Source organism: Muscardinus avellanarius, assembly GCF_963383645.1.
Source record: "Muscardinus avellanarius genome assembly, chromosome: 12".
NCBI classification, from domain to species: Eukaryota; Metazoa; Chordata; class Mammalia; order Rodentia; family Gliridae; genus Muscardinus; species Muscardinus avellanarius.
The window spans coordinates 100,720,827-100,735,194 of NC_137798.1; positions in this window are offsets into that span (position 1 = coordinate 100,720,827).

A 14,368-nucleotide genomic window follows, 5' to 3' on the forward strand; every position below is an offset into this window, starting at 1 on the left:
AAGATCCAGGCATGTGTTGGAGAGCATGGCTTGGTTTTGATGTGGGGGAGGAATAGCATATTCGAAATGGGTTAGAGATGGAAAGGACGTAGGAGGCACCTGTAAGCCAGTTTAAAATACTCTAACTTGACGCTGGTGCAGAATGTTAAGCAAGCCCAATTGGAGAAGCTAACAGTGGTGTTCTCACTGAATCTCAGAGCATGTCTTTGGGGAACAGAAAAGCCCAGGGTAGAACAGGACACATCATGTTTTCTATTTCCCCAACTGTGATTGTTTTCTCAAAGAGTCTTCTTGAAATACCTAATACAAATGTGGTTTCACTGTCCTGGATTGAAACACATTTTAATAAACCAAAAATCTTCAAATTGAATGATCCCTCATATTTTCCAAAAAATAGATAAGCAGGAGAAGAAAAGAACCATAGCAGTTGATGTGGTAGTAAATTATTATTGAATAATTATAATAGCAGCGATAGCCATGGCTGACAGTGTTGAGTGTCCGTCTTATGTCAGAGATGCCACCAAGTGCTGAGTGTAGGAGACAGATGTGGTGAGAGGCCAAAGGGGGCTGGTCCCGAGAGGAGAGTGGACAGATGGCCCAGGTGCACAAGCCAGTCCTTCCACTAGGTCAGGCTTTGCATGTCTCATGCACAATGAGGATGGCAAAAGTAATTTTCTCATAGAGCTGGCATAAGGATTCGATGCAATAATTTAAGTCCCATGCTAGGAACATTGTTCATGCTCAAGCAAAGTAAATTATAGTTGGGCATGGGGCTGCACACCTTCAAGCCCTGTAATTGGTCAGCCAAGACTGGAGGATCACAAGTTCAAGACCAGCCTCAGCAACTTAGTGAGACCTGGTTTCAAAAAAGAAAAATTACAAAGGGCAGATGTGTAGCTTGGAAGTGTTATGCCTTCTGTTCAATCTCTAGTTCCCATATGCACCCCTACCAAAGAGAAAGAGAAAAGAAAAAAGAAATGTAAGTTATTTATTTCTAAAATTAAGAAAACATAGATGATATATAATTGATATATTTAAAATGTCTCTTTCAGCCATAGTCAGGAGCAACACTAATTTTATGCATAGCTTTCATTTTATGAACTATTAGTTGTGAACTACCTGATACTATGTGGACAACCAAGGAAAAATGGTAATGAATCTTTCTGATTGATGTTGTCTAAAAATGTGAACATTTATTGACTCTTCTAAGTGTATAAATGACTTTGATAAAATGATTTGTATTTCCATTTATTACTTCAATAAATGTGTTGTATAACATTTGAAAAAAATGAATTTTAAAGCTCACTTTTATTCTCATTTCTTTAATTGCAGGGTTATTTCACAGAGTATTGTGGAAAGCTCACTTTTATTCTCATTTCTTTAATTGCAGAGTTATTTCAGAGTATTGTGGATGGATGCGCACATCTATAACTAATTTTATACCTTTCAGTTCCATATTTGGTATTTGGTAACTACTTAAATTTTTTATTTGGCTTTTGGAAACATTATTTCAAATACCTGCCTGGTGTGCTTTTGTAGGAATGAAAAACAATTGGCTCAGCCATTTTTCTCTTTTGTTTATTTTTGTTGCTTCTAAGTGGAAATTAACTTAAATAGATAGGTGTTAATGTCATTAAGAATAAAGCGGTGGGCAGAGAAAGATGGTGGCTAGGCTAAGACTTTCTATTGATCATAGACCACCGCCCCATAAGGACATCGATTCCAGCAGCTATCCACACCATGAAATCTTCATGAGTGCTAAGGACACAAACGGAGAGACCATAGCACCTGACTCTAACACTGGAATCAAAGCATTGAACAAAAACAAGAAAAATGGTAAAGTATTGAGACATATTCAGAACGTTCTAATATTGTAAACATGATGCCCAAACCATTTATGTCTTTAGTATGTAGATTTAAAAAACAATATTAACTGTATTAAAGAAGAGAAAGACAATATAAAAATTATGCCAAGTGGTACTTCAGAAATTAAAATGTGGGTAGAAGTGGAGCACACATATACAGATTTTCTTAGTATTTTTCTGTTTTTTCTTTCTTTTTCTATCTTCATAAACATTATTAAGTTGCTTTTATTTTGGAATAGCTTCTTATAATAAAAATTATGTTTAAAGTCTTATGGCAATGATAACATAAAATTCTGTAATAAACACACAGAAAATAATACACAGAAAATCAAAACACACTAGTAGAGTAAATCATTTAATCATAAAAAAGTTAAAAAGGGAGAAAGAAAATAAGAAATGATAATAAATCTTCAAAATAAGTTACAAAATGGCAGTAATCACTTTAAATATAAATGGATTAAATTATCCAATTTTAATACATAGAGTGATTTAATGAACAAAAAACAAGATCCAACAATATGCTGCTTACAAGAAACTCATTTAACCTCTATGGATATACATAGACCGAAGGTGAAGTGATAGTTAAAAAAATAAATCCAAAAAAAGGAAGAATGGCTAAACTTATATCACATAAAATAGACCTTAAAATAATTCATATATAATAATAATAAATCCCATTCAGTGAGAGGATATAACAATTGTTACTATATTCCTAACCACTACTAGAGCACTTAAATGTAAAAAGCAAGTATTAATAGGCTTAAAGAGAGATAGACTCCAATGTACTCATAGTAGGAGATTTAACACCCCAGTTTCATCAATGGACAGGTTAATTGGATAGAAAAGTCAGCAACAAGAGCAGAGTTGAACTGTACCTAGACCAAAGGGGCATAACATATGTGTACAGAGCATCCCCTGCACCGCTGGGCAGATTCTTCTCAAATGCACACGAAGCTTTCTCATAATACGGCAGGTCACAGAACAAGCCTCTACAATTTAAAACAAAATGAAATCATTCTGAATACCTTTTCCAACCATAATTCAATAAAAGTAAAAATTAATAAGAAGAACTTTGGAAATGACACAAATACACAAAACAACTTACTTTTGAGCAATCAGAGGATCAAGAAAGAATTTAAGAATCAAGTTGAAAAATTTCTTGAAACAAATGCTGATGAGAACATGACATACCTGTGGGATACAGCAACAGCAGTGTCGTGGGGAGTATGTGTAGCAATCCAAGCACACACTTAAGAAAGAAGGATCTCAAATAAAGTAATCTATATTTGCATCTCTAGGTACCAGCAAACTCCAAAATATTAGAAAGAAAAAATAATAAAAATCAGACCAGAAATAACAACTCTATGCCAATAAATTTGAGAACATATAAGAAGTGGATAAATTTCTTAGCTATTCACCTTATTATGTCTGAATTATGAAAAAACAGAAAGTGTGAACAGGCTAAGAACAAGTCATGAGACTGAACCAGTAATAAGAAGTCTTCCTTCAAAAAAAAATCCCCAGGACCAGATGGTTGTGCAGCTGAGTTCATACCAATCCTTTAAAGAAATGGTAACAGTTCTTCTTAAGTCTTTCCAAAAAACTGAAAGGAGGAAATTCTTGCACACGCTACGAGGCCAGCATTACCTTGACACCAAAACCAGACAAGGATTTTAACAAAAAAAGCTACAGGCCAACGATTCTTTATTTTTATTTATTTTTTTATTTTTTTGTGGGTCTGGGGCCAACAATTCTTGATGAACATACATGCAAAAATCTCCAACAAAATCCTAGCAAGCCAAATCCAACAGCACCTTAAGAAGATGACTCATTGTCACCAGGTGGGATTCACCCCAGGGGTGCAAGGATGATTTAGACTATCCACAACCAAGGAACAGTGAAGCAGCATGTCAGCAGGACAAAGGACGAACCACATGACCATCTCCAGAGGTGCAGAAAAGGCGTTTGACAGAATTCAACGTCCTTTTGTGAATAGGACTCTGAATAAATTAGATACAGAAGAAATATACCTCACACAATGAAGATCATATATAGCAAGCCCACAGATAGTGGATAAGGCAAAAGCTTTCTAAGATTTTGAAAAAAGAGAAAGAATGCCCACTCTTTCCACTTTCAGTCAACATCATACTGGAAGTCACAGCCATCAGGCAAGAGAAAGTAAAAAAAAAATTATCCAAACTGTACATGAGGCAGCCCGAGTCCCACTGTTTATAGATCACACCATCTTATGTATAGAAAGTCCCCTAAAACTGTCATAATGAATAAACCAACTCAGCAAACTTGCAGGATACAAAATCATCATACAAAAATCAGTAGCCATGCTATAAACTCATAGCAAGTTATCTGAAAAAGAAATCCAGACAGCAATTCCATTTATAATAACTCAAAACAAAGCAAAACCCTAGGAATAAATTTAACCAAAGAGATATATGATCACTACAATGAAAACTGTAAAACATTGCAGAAAGATATTAAAGAGTACAAGCAAAAAAACAAAAAAAGACATTCTATGTTCATGAACTGAAAGAATCAATATGGTTAAAAAGTTCTTACTACCCCAAACAACCTACAGATTCAGTGCAATTTCCATGACGGTGCCGATGTCATTCTACACATACACAGAGCTGGAAAATAAAATCTTAAAAATAGTATCAAACAACACTCTTGAGCAAAAAGAACAGAGAAGGAGCCATTACACTATCTGACTTCAAAATATACCATAAAGCTGTAGTAATCAAAACAGCATGGTACTGGTATAAAACCAGACAAATAGAATAGAATAGAGACCCTGGAAGTAAAGCTGCACACCCACAGCCAATGAACCTTCACGAAAGTACTAAGAACATTGCACTGAAGAAAGTCTATTAATCTATGGTGCTGGGAAAACGACACCCCATCTCTCACCATACAACAATCAAAGCAAAATGCATCAGACTTAAATATAAAACCTGAAACTATAAAGCTATCACTCCAAGACATTGGAATGGCAAAGAATTGTTTTTGATTAAGATCCCCAAAGAACAGGAAACAAAATCATAGCCAGGCACTATGGTGTATAATTATAATCCCAGTTTGGGGAAGCTGATACAGGTTTGAGGCCGGTCTCAGCAACTTAGTGAGACCCTGTTTCAGAATAAAAATATAAAGGTCTGGGGTTGGCACTTGGAGATAGAATGCTCCTAGGTCCAATACCCACTATATACAAAAGGCAAAAATAGACAAGTGAGGTCACATCAGATTAAAAGAACTTCACAGTAAGGGAAACAATGAACAGGAAAGAGAGTTTTCAGAACGAAGGGGACTTTTTGCAGACTCTACATCTGACAAGGGATTAGTATTCAGAATACAGAAATAACTTCAAACAATTGAGCAGCAAAACTCAATGACCCAATGAAAAATGAGCTGAGTCTAAACATCTTTCAAAAGAAGACACAGGAATGGCCAACAAATATATGAAACATGCTAATTATCAGGGCGATGCAAACCCCATCCACAACAGAATACGGCCTCACTGCAGATAGGATGGCTATTACCAAAGACAAAAGATGCCAAATGCTGCTCAGCACATAGGGAAAAAAGAACCCTTACGCATTGTTTCTGGGATTTAAATTGGCCAAGTCCTTATGAAGAGCACTGTGCAGTTTCCTCAAAAGATTAAAAATAGAGCTACCATATGATCCAGCAATCTTAGTACTGGGAATATATCTGAAGGAAATGAAATCAGGATGTCAAAGAGACATCTGCATCACCACGTTTATTGCACATTACCCAAGAAATGAAAAGAGCCGAATCATCCATCAACTGAGAGATAAAAAAAACGGTACTTGAACGGAATGGAATACTATTCAGCCATAAAAATGGATGAAACACTGTCATTTGCTGGAGGATGGAGTTGAAGGATATTATGTTATATTGAATAAGGCTACCGTAGAAAGATAAATACTATATAAACTTACTCATATATGAGATCTAAAATGTTAATCACACTAAAGTTGAAAGTAGAGCAGTGGTTACCAGAGCCTGAGGTTAGTAGGGGGAGGAAAGGGTCTGGAAAGGTTGATCAATCAATACTAAGTTATAGTTAGATATGAGAAAGAAGTTCAGGTGTGTTACTGTACAACAGGATGCTTATATATAATGATAATGTGCTATATATTTCAATATATTAACAGAAGTGTCTTAAATGTTTTCATCTGAAATAAATGATAAATATTTGCATAGATGCTAACCCTGATTTGAACACCATATAATGTCTATGTGTATGAACATTATGTAATGTATATGGGTTTTGAACATTATATAAGGCATATAGGTATTGGAGTTTCTGATAGTATCCCATAAATAGGTATACTTTATGTATTAATTAAAGCCAATCACTCTTCTGAGAAGCCAGTGAGCAAATAAACCTGTGAGACTGTTTAACTCGTTGTTTCTTGAGCTCATTTGCATATAGAACATTTTCTTTCCTGTGTATAGACCACATTATTAAAATTGTGGTCAAATTGCAAAATATGAGAAAAAAGAGAAATGGTGATAAGGCTGATTTATTAAGCTGACATGCTCAGCCCTGGTGTCACCAATGTGAAATCTGATGTCATAGAAGGGCAATCTCAGAGACAGCTACACAGGTCAGAACAGACCTGTTTCTTGTCCTAAAAGAAATAAGAACCTGGGCTCGCCAGTCAGACACATGTCAGTTTGGAATCGACCACTTTCTGCGTGGTGGTGTTGGGCAACTGCTTGTCATCTCCAGCATTTATTTATATGTGTTGTTGTTGTTGTTGTTGTTGTTGTTGTTTACCAAGTGTGGATAATGTTTCCTTCATAGTCAGGTGTTTGTGGAGATCAAATCACAGTGGTCCGATACCTGTTACCCCTAAACCTGACACTAACATACATTGTGCCAATCAGAGAGGATAGCTATGAGTCCAAAGCCCATCTCTTCTGTGGACAGAAAGCCCTACGGAGGTGGAGCCATGGCTCCTTTCTACCTGTGGTGCCCAGCACAATGACTGTTACCTACAGGCATGGTGGGAACCGCGCTTCAGTAAACGAATGAGTGAGTGGGTATCCTTCAGCGTAAAAACCTGGAAATATGTAGTCATCGCCTAATCTTCTAAGAAAGCAATGCGATCACTACTTTCTACACCCAGTACTGGTTTTTGCGTGTGAACAAACTGATTACAGAACATTTTCCAGCAGAACGTGATCATATTTTTGGAAATTGTCGTGTATCTTTAGCAAAACAAACCTTGACTCCATGTCCCGACTAAAGTCCAGAGAACAATGGACTTTCTTAGTGGAGCCCCCACCCTATATTGCTTCAAAATCACAAAGGGAGAAAAAAGGGAAAGTAATTTTCTCAACAAAGCATCTCTACATGTGGGTGGGTGGTTGATGATGTTTACCTAAAATGGATTTGTGGCTGAAGAGAAAAATTCTTATTTTCCTGAAAGGTGATTCTCACTAATTTTGATTACAGAAATAAGTTATACTACTTGATGTTCAAGGGAGAGAGAGAGAGAGAGAGAGAGAGAGAGAGAGAGAGAGAGAGAGAGAGGCTTTCTTGCCCCCTTATAAATAAATAAGGGGTAGGAAAGATTACACATTTTTTTCTGCAACTCTGAGCTGTATCAATATTGAAATTGCGATTCAGGAACATTCAAATTGCTCTCTGGTGATAATGTGCACGAGCAGGAACTCACACTGTAACTCTGGGTGGCTGCCTCTCTTTCTCAGCAACATGGGGCCTAACTTTCTGTGCATACCTTCCTGCAAAGTTGTAAGTGTTGAGAGCAAAACCCTATTTGAAAAATGAATAGGGGAGTTAGGAATCTATCTCAGAGGTAGAATGCCCCTGGGTTCAATCCCCAGTAGAAAGAAAAATCATTGCAATCACTTTTTTCCTCCTGAACAATAATTAATTTCAAAAGTAAGTTATGTATGTATGTATATATTTATTTATCAGTACTGGGGATGGAATTCAGGAGTATTCTACTTCTGAGCTATACCCTAAGTCCCAATTTTTAATTCTTTTTTATTGTGAAACAGGTCTTCACTGAGTTGCAAAGGGCCTCACTAAGTAGCTGAGGCTGGCTTCGAAGCTCAATCCTCCTGTCTCAGCCTCCAGAATACTGGGATTACAAGTGTGAGCCACCATGCCGGGCTCCAAAGTAAGTTATGATGAGAAATGCTTCCACAAGGAGCAGAGGGAATGCTCTTTCCAACACACCAGGAGCGTGTCGGTGGCATGCTCCAGCTGCTGTGTGCTCTAACCTGGGTCCCATCAGCACCTGTACAGCATCCCGGGTCCCGGGATGAGCTGGGGAGCGGGCCGGGCAGAGCACCTGAAGGGGGCTGGGGAAGAAGGCTGCTCCTTCTGGACGCATCTTCCTCCTCTGCCAGCCTGGACCCTGGGATCGCCCTCTGTCCCCATTAAGGGGACTGAGTACCTCAGCCTCAACAAGGATGGCAACTTCTCTAATCTGCAAAACTCTCCATTGACCATTTTTGACGCAAGGAATCATCAGATACTGTTGGTAAAGGCTGCGATCACAGAGCTTTCCCTTGAAGAGTGAGCTCCCATTCGGGGGAGGAATGGATGCAATAATTCACAAACAAAAGTGGTCATGGGAAAAGACTTTGTGGGGAAGCCTGTATTATACAGCCTGTTAGCTGGCTCCTAAACATGCCTTTACTACCAATCAGAGAGCCTAGAGTTGAGACTTAATTTAGTTTCACCATCTCACAATCCTGTTATTTCTTTTTTTTTTTTTATGGTACTGGGATTGAGCCCACAGGCATTATACCTCCGGGCTACACCCCCAGCCCTATTTTTCATTCTTTTTTTTTTTTTTTTTGATACAGGGTCTCACTAAGTTGCAGAGGGCCTCACTAAGTAGCTGAGGCTGTCTGCAAACCGAGATCCTCCTGTCTCAACCTTTCAAGTACTGGGATTACAAGCATGCGCCACCATGCCTGGAAGAACTCTATTGTTTTGTTTTTACCTGTTAAAAGAAAATAGTGACCTTTGTAAGTTAAACAATAAACTGTATGTGAAATGGACGAACGCAGTGGTGGGGAACAGTGTGTGCTTAAAAAATAACAAGGGAAGCAGAGTCTGAACATGTCCCCAAGCTCCGCCTCTCTTCACAGTACCTGGGAGGGAAGTCACGGTGCCTCGAGAAACAGGGATGCTCATGAGGCTCTCATGAGAGCTGATTTCAAAGGAGGTTCTGGGTACTTTGCCCACAATGTCTTAATTTTTTCAGTCACCCAGCAAGGATGGTATTTAGACCTCCACTTGTGAAGACACCAAATCAGAGAAGTTAAAAACTACCAAACCCAGCGAAGTGGCACATGCCTGTAATCCCAGGATCTGGGAGGCTAAGACCGAAGGGTCACAGGTTTGAGACCAGCCTTAGGCGCTTAGCGACACCCTCAGCAATATAAGGAGAACTTGTTTCAAATTAAAAAATATTAGAAGGAGCTGGGGTGCAGCTCAGAGGTAGCACGCCTCTGGGTACCATCCCCAAACAAAACACGGCCCAAACGAAACTTAACTGAAGCCACAGAGCTAAAGGAAGAGGCTCAGCTGGGCTCAGATGGCCCCGCTTATCTAAGTTTACAGCCCACGGCTCTCACCTGGTTAGGTGAGCGAGACGGGCAGAAGACGGGATCTTTGTCCCTTAAGCTGAAAGCCGGTGGCAGAACGATCAAAGATGAGTCAGACCACTAGGTTGGACTCCAGCCTCAGTGTGTGCGCTCTGTGACTCACTCTCTGTCTATAAAATCAGAATAATCCCACCGCTCTGCTCCACGGCCCGGTGTGTGCCAAGTGCTGTTCTGAATGCTTCTGTGTGTTTATTGACTCATTTAAACCTCTCCAGAACCCTAGGAGGTAAGTAGAGTTATTATTCCCACTCTACCCATAAGGAAGTTGAGTCAGGATGGAGGTTAACACTAGGCCGCCTACAGACACGAGAGTCTGCTGGCGAGCCTGAACTGCTGAGCCCCGAGCAGCAGGTCCTGGAGCTGGTACCTGAGAATGACATTTTTTTTTCTTTTTTTAGTAACTGTGCCCACCCACAGGCTGGTTGTCTGGTTTCCGTGATTTGATGTTTGAAACGCCTTCAAATACTATATTTCCTATAGAGTCATCCAAGAAATGGAAGCAATTATTTGATATGACAGCCAGCCCTCCATATCCACAAGTTCTGCATCAGCCGAGTTCAAACAGAAAATATCTAGAGGGTCGGGCACAGTGTGGCCCACACCTGTAATTCTAGTACTTGGGAGGCTAGATAGTAGGATTGCGGCTCCAAGACTGGCCTCAGTGACTTAGACTTTGGCAACCTAGCAAGACACTGTTTCAAAATTTAAAATAAAATAGGCTGCAGGTGTATCTAAGAGGTAGAATGCCCCTGGGTTCCATCTCCAGTAGCAAAAAATGAAAAGATCTAGGGAAAATATTATAACTGTGTTGAATGTGTTGAACATGTGCAGAGGTTTTTTTTAATCTTTTTTGTCATTATTCCCTAAACAATAGAGCATGACAACTAATTGCCTGGTGTTTGCATTTTAGTAGGTGTTATTGTTATTACGGGGATTTAAAGTGTACAGGGGCATGTGCATGGGTTATGTGCAAACGCTGTACTGGTGTTTCATATAAGGGACTTGAACCTCCTCAGAGTTTGATATCTTCAGGGGGGTCCTGGGAGCAATCCCACAGGGAGACCAAGGGGTAACTGAGCTGCTAATTTCATGGTTGCTACTTATGAAATGGCTAATCCTTATGAAGCTCAGAGTAACTCCCAAATTGTGACATTAAGACGGATATACCTGAGGGGTGGCCCTGACCCTCATTAGAAGTGGGAATACAGAGCTGGGCGTGGTGGCGCACACTCCTAATCCCAGCATTTGGGAGGCTGAGACAGGAGGATCGTGGTTCACGAACAGCATCAGCTACTTAGTGAGCTCTTTGCAAATCTGTGAGGCCCTATTTCAAAATAAAGAATAAAAAATAGGGCTAGGGGTGTAGTCGGAGGTAGAATGCCCCTGGGTTCTATTCCCAGTACCAAAAAAATAAGTGGGAGTAAGTTCTTCAGGGCTGAAGGGTCCTTCCAGGGGTCAAGGTAAGAAGTTGTTGTTTGTTTACTCATATATGTTTTTCAACTTTCTTTCGTTTTCTTTCTTTCTTCATTCTTTTTTTCCCCCTTTGTGCTACTGGGGATTGAACCCAGGAACATTCTACCTCTAAGCTATACTCCCAGCCCTTTTTATTTTTTACTTTGAAACAGGGTTCTTCTAGGTTTCTGATTCCCTGAGTTGCTGAGGCTGGCCTAGAACTTATGATCTTCCTGTCTCAACCTCCCACATACTGAGATTACAGGTACGCACCAAATTCAACATTTTTAAAATACAATCATTTGAAAGAATTTCTGAGAGCGGATGTTTATAATTCCATTCTCAGTTCTTAAGCAGAAAAGAAAAGGGAGAAGCTACTATCTTAAAAAAAGAAGAAGAAAGATTAATCGCAGATAATCACAACAATAAATAGAATGCATCTGTGTTTAAAGAAATAAGAAAGCTTCACTGGTAACTCTCTACTAAGCTCAAACATTTAACAGGTTTTTCCCTTAACATGTTTTAAATACAATTAGTACTTATATCTCCTTTAAAAGGTCAAGGAAAACCCCGGCATGGTGCACACTCCTGTAATTCCAATACTTCGGAGGCTGAGACAGGAGGATTGCAGGTTCAAGGCCATCCTCAGCATCTTAGCAAAACTCTCATCAACTTGGTGAGACCCTCTTTCAAATCAAAAAATAAAATAGGGCTAGAGGTGTAGCTCAGAGGTGGAGCACTCCTGGGTTTCATTCTTAGTACAAAAGAAAGTTCTGTGAAACAAAAATTCATGATAAAGAGAGACAGTTCCCACATTCCTTGACCCTGTTCTCGAAGAGAATTACTTCTCTTGCTTTTTTTTTTTTTTTTTTTTTTTTTTTTTTTTGCGGGTCTGGGGATGGAACCCAGGGGCATTCAACCTCCAAGCTACACCCCCTGCCTGCCCTGATTTTTTTTTTATTTTTTATTTTGAAACCGGGTCTCACTGAGTTGCAGAGGGCCTCACTTAGTGGCTGAGGCTGTCTGCGAACCGCGATCCTCCAGTCTCAGCCTCCCAAATGCTGGGATTACAAGAGTGTGCCACCACGCCCGGCTTCTCTTGCTTTTTTATTATTAGTCAAAATAATAGGTTCATTGTATTCTTATTTCACACTCTATCAACATCATACTCTCTTGATTTCTTGCTATGACAGAATGTAGTTTACATTTTTTAAAATTTAGTTATTTTATTTCTTATTTCATGTTTACTATTCGAATCCATCTATTCTTTCCCAGTACAATCTCTGACAATTGCCTTTGCTTTGAAGGCGGTTTCAGGCTCACAGCAACAGGAGCAGCTTCTAGAGCTTTCCCTCGTGCCCCACCCCTACACTGCCCAGACTCCCTCCCTGTCAACCCCCGCTGCTCCAGGGACAGTGGGGACACGTCTGTGCCTCCGTGACTCTCGTATTCACCCATGGCTCATAACCTGCTAGAGCACATGTAAGATATCATCAATTTCACGGGCTTTGACCAACTTGTAGGGACGTGTCGCTACCGCCATAGCATCCTTACAGAACAGTTTCACTCTCTAAACATGCTCTGCCAAGGCTGTCCATCCCACTCTTTCGTCTAAGCTCTGATAAGCGCTGACTTGTTCTAATCACACCAGTTTTGCTTTTCCAGAACATTCTACGGTTGAAATTCTGTCCTGCATACTCTTTTCACATTGGCTTCTTCCTTTATCATAGGATTAATTGACCATATTAGTGTTGGTCTGTTTTGAAACTCGGTATTTATTCTGTTCCATTGATCTATTATCAGTTTTAACTAACGCTACACTATTTTTATTACTATATTTTTATACAGTGTCTTAAAACGTGATATTACCAATATTACCTTCTCTTTCTCCTCCTCCTCCTACTCCTCCTCCTCCTCTTCCTCCTCTTCTTCTCCTCCTCCTCTTCATCCTCCTCCTCTTCTTCTCCTCCTTCTTCTCCTCATTCTCCTCTTCCTCCTCCTCCTCTCCTCCTCCTCCTCTTCCTCCTATACTGTACTTGCTATTCGGGGTTCACTGCATTTCCATATAAATTTTGGGATCCATTTATCAATTTTTTGAAAATTTGATTGGAATTGTATTGGATCTCCAAATCAAAGAAGTTGGGGGAAAATAACATCTTGACGGTATATTTTTGTCCATGAACATGGTCTACTGGTCCATTTATTTTGCTTTCTTTCATTAGATTTTATAGTTCTCCTTATTGGTTTTGCACATCTCTTGTTCAACTTATACCTATATATTTCAATTTGGAGGTGCTAATGTAAATAATATTGTGTTTTCTATTTCAAAAACTTCATTGTGGGCATGGAGGAAAGCAGTTTACTTTAGTATAAAAACCTTGTATTCTACAACTTTGCTATAATTCCTTTTAAGCCTCAAGAGTATCACTGTCATTTCAACAACATATTAATAATCTGTTTCTCATCTTGCTCCAATCCCCATCACCACTTCCCTTCTTTCTTTCTTTCTTTCTTTCTTTCTTTCTTTCTTTCTTTCTTTCTTTCTTTCTTTCTTTCTTTTTGTCAGTTGTACTAGTATTTTGTTTTCTCCAGGTGGGTCACAATGGCCCTCTATCCTGTCATCTTGCTTACCTCTTTCTTGTTTTCTCTTTGGTTGGATTTATAAATGAAAACAAATAAATGTAGTCTTATGTTCTTTTGAGACCTCTTAACACATAGTCATTAGGCACTCTGATTTCTTCATGTACCTGGATGTTCCCAGAGTTATTATTCTGATTTGTGTTGTCATTCTTTTCTTTATTGGTGTGTCATAGTCACACATACCAGGGCTTGCAAGGGTCATGTGTTTCAACAATATCACTCTGTCCCTCTGTGGACAGGTGATGGAAAGGAGACCAGGGTGGCTGGGGACTCCCTGGGAGCACAACACAGCCCTCCAGCCTCCTGGTGGCTGGAGCTGGCATGTTAGCCGAGGGCATGGAAGGAAGCAGATGATTTGAGAAACATCAGCACACAAAGTCAGCAGGCTTGGTGATTGATGGAAGCAAGGAGTGTGGAATTCAAGTTACCACCCAGGTTTCTTCTTGTCCCCCTGGATGGACTGTCGATGCCTTCCACTGAGATGGAAAACCCAGAACTCAAAACCGGACCGGGTTTGAGGGAAAAGCAGTAAGTTCAGCCAGTTGGCGTTTAAGGGCAGTAGAAATAAATCCTGACTGGGGTAAACATGAGAAAGGAGGCAGGATTTGGAGCAGGCCTTGAAATCAAAGGCAGGCAGAATGAGAGGATTACATGGACGGCAGAGACGGAGCACTCAGCAGAAATATGGGTATGTTTGTCCCTTCCCCTGATAAACG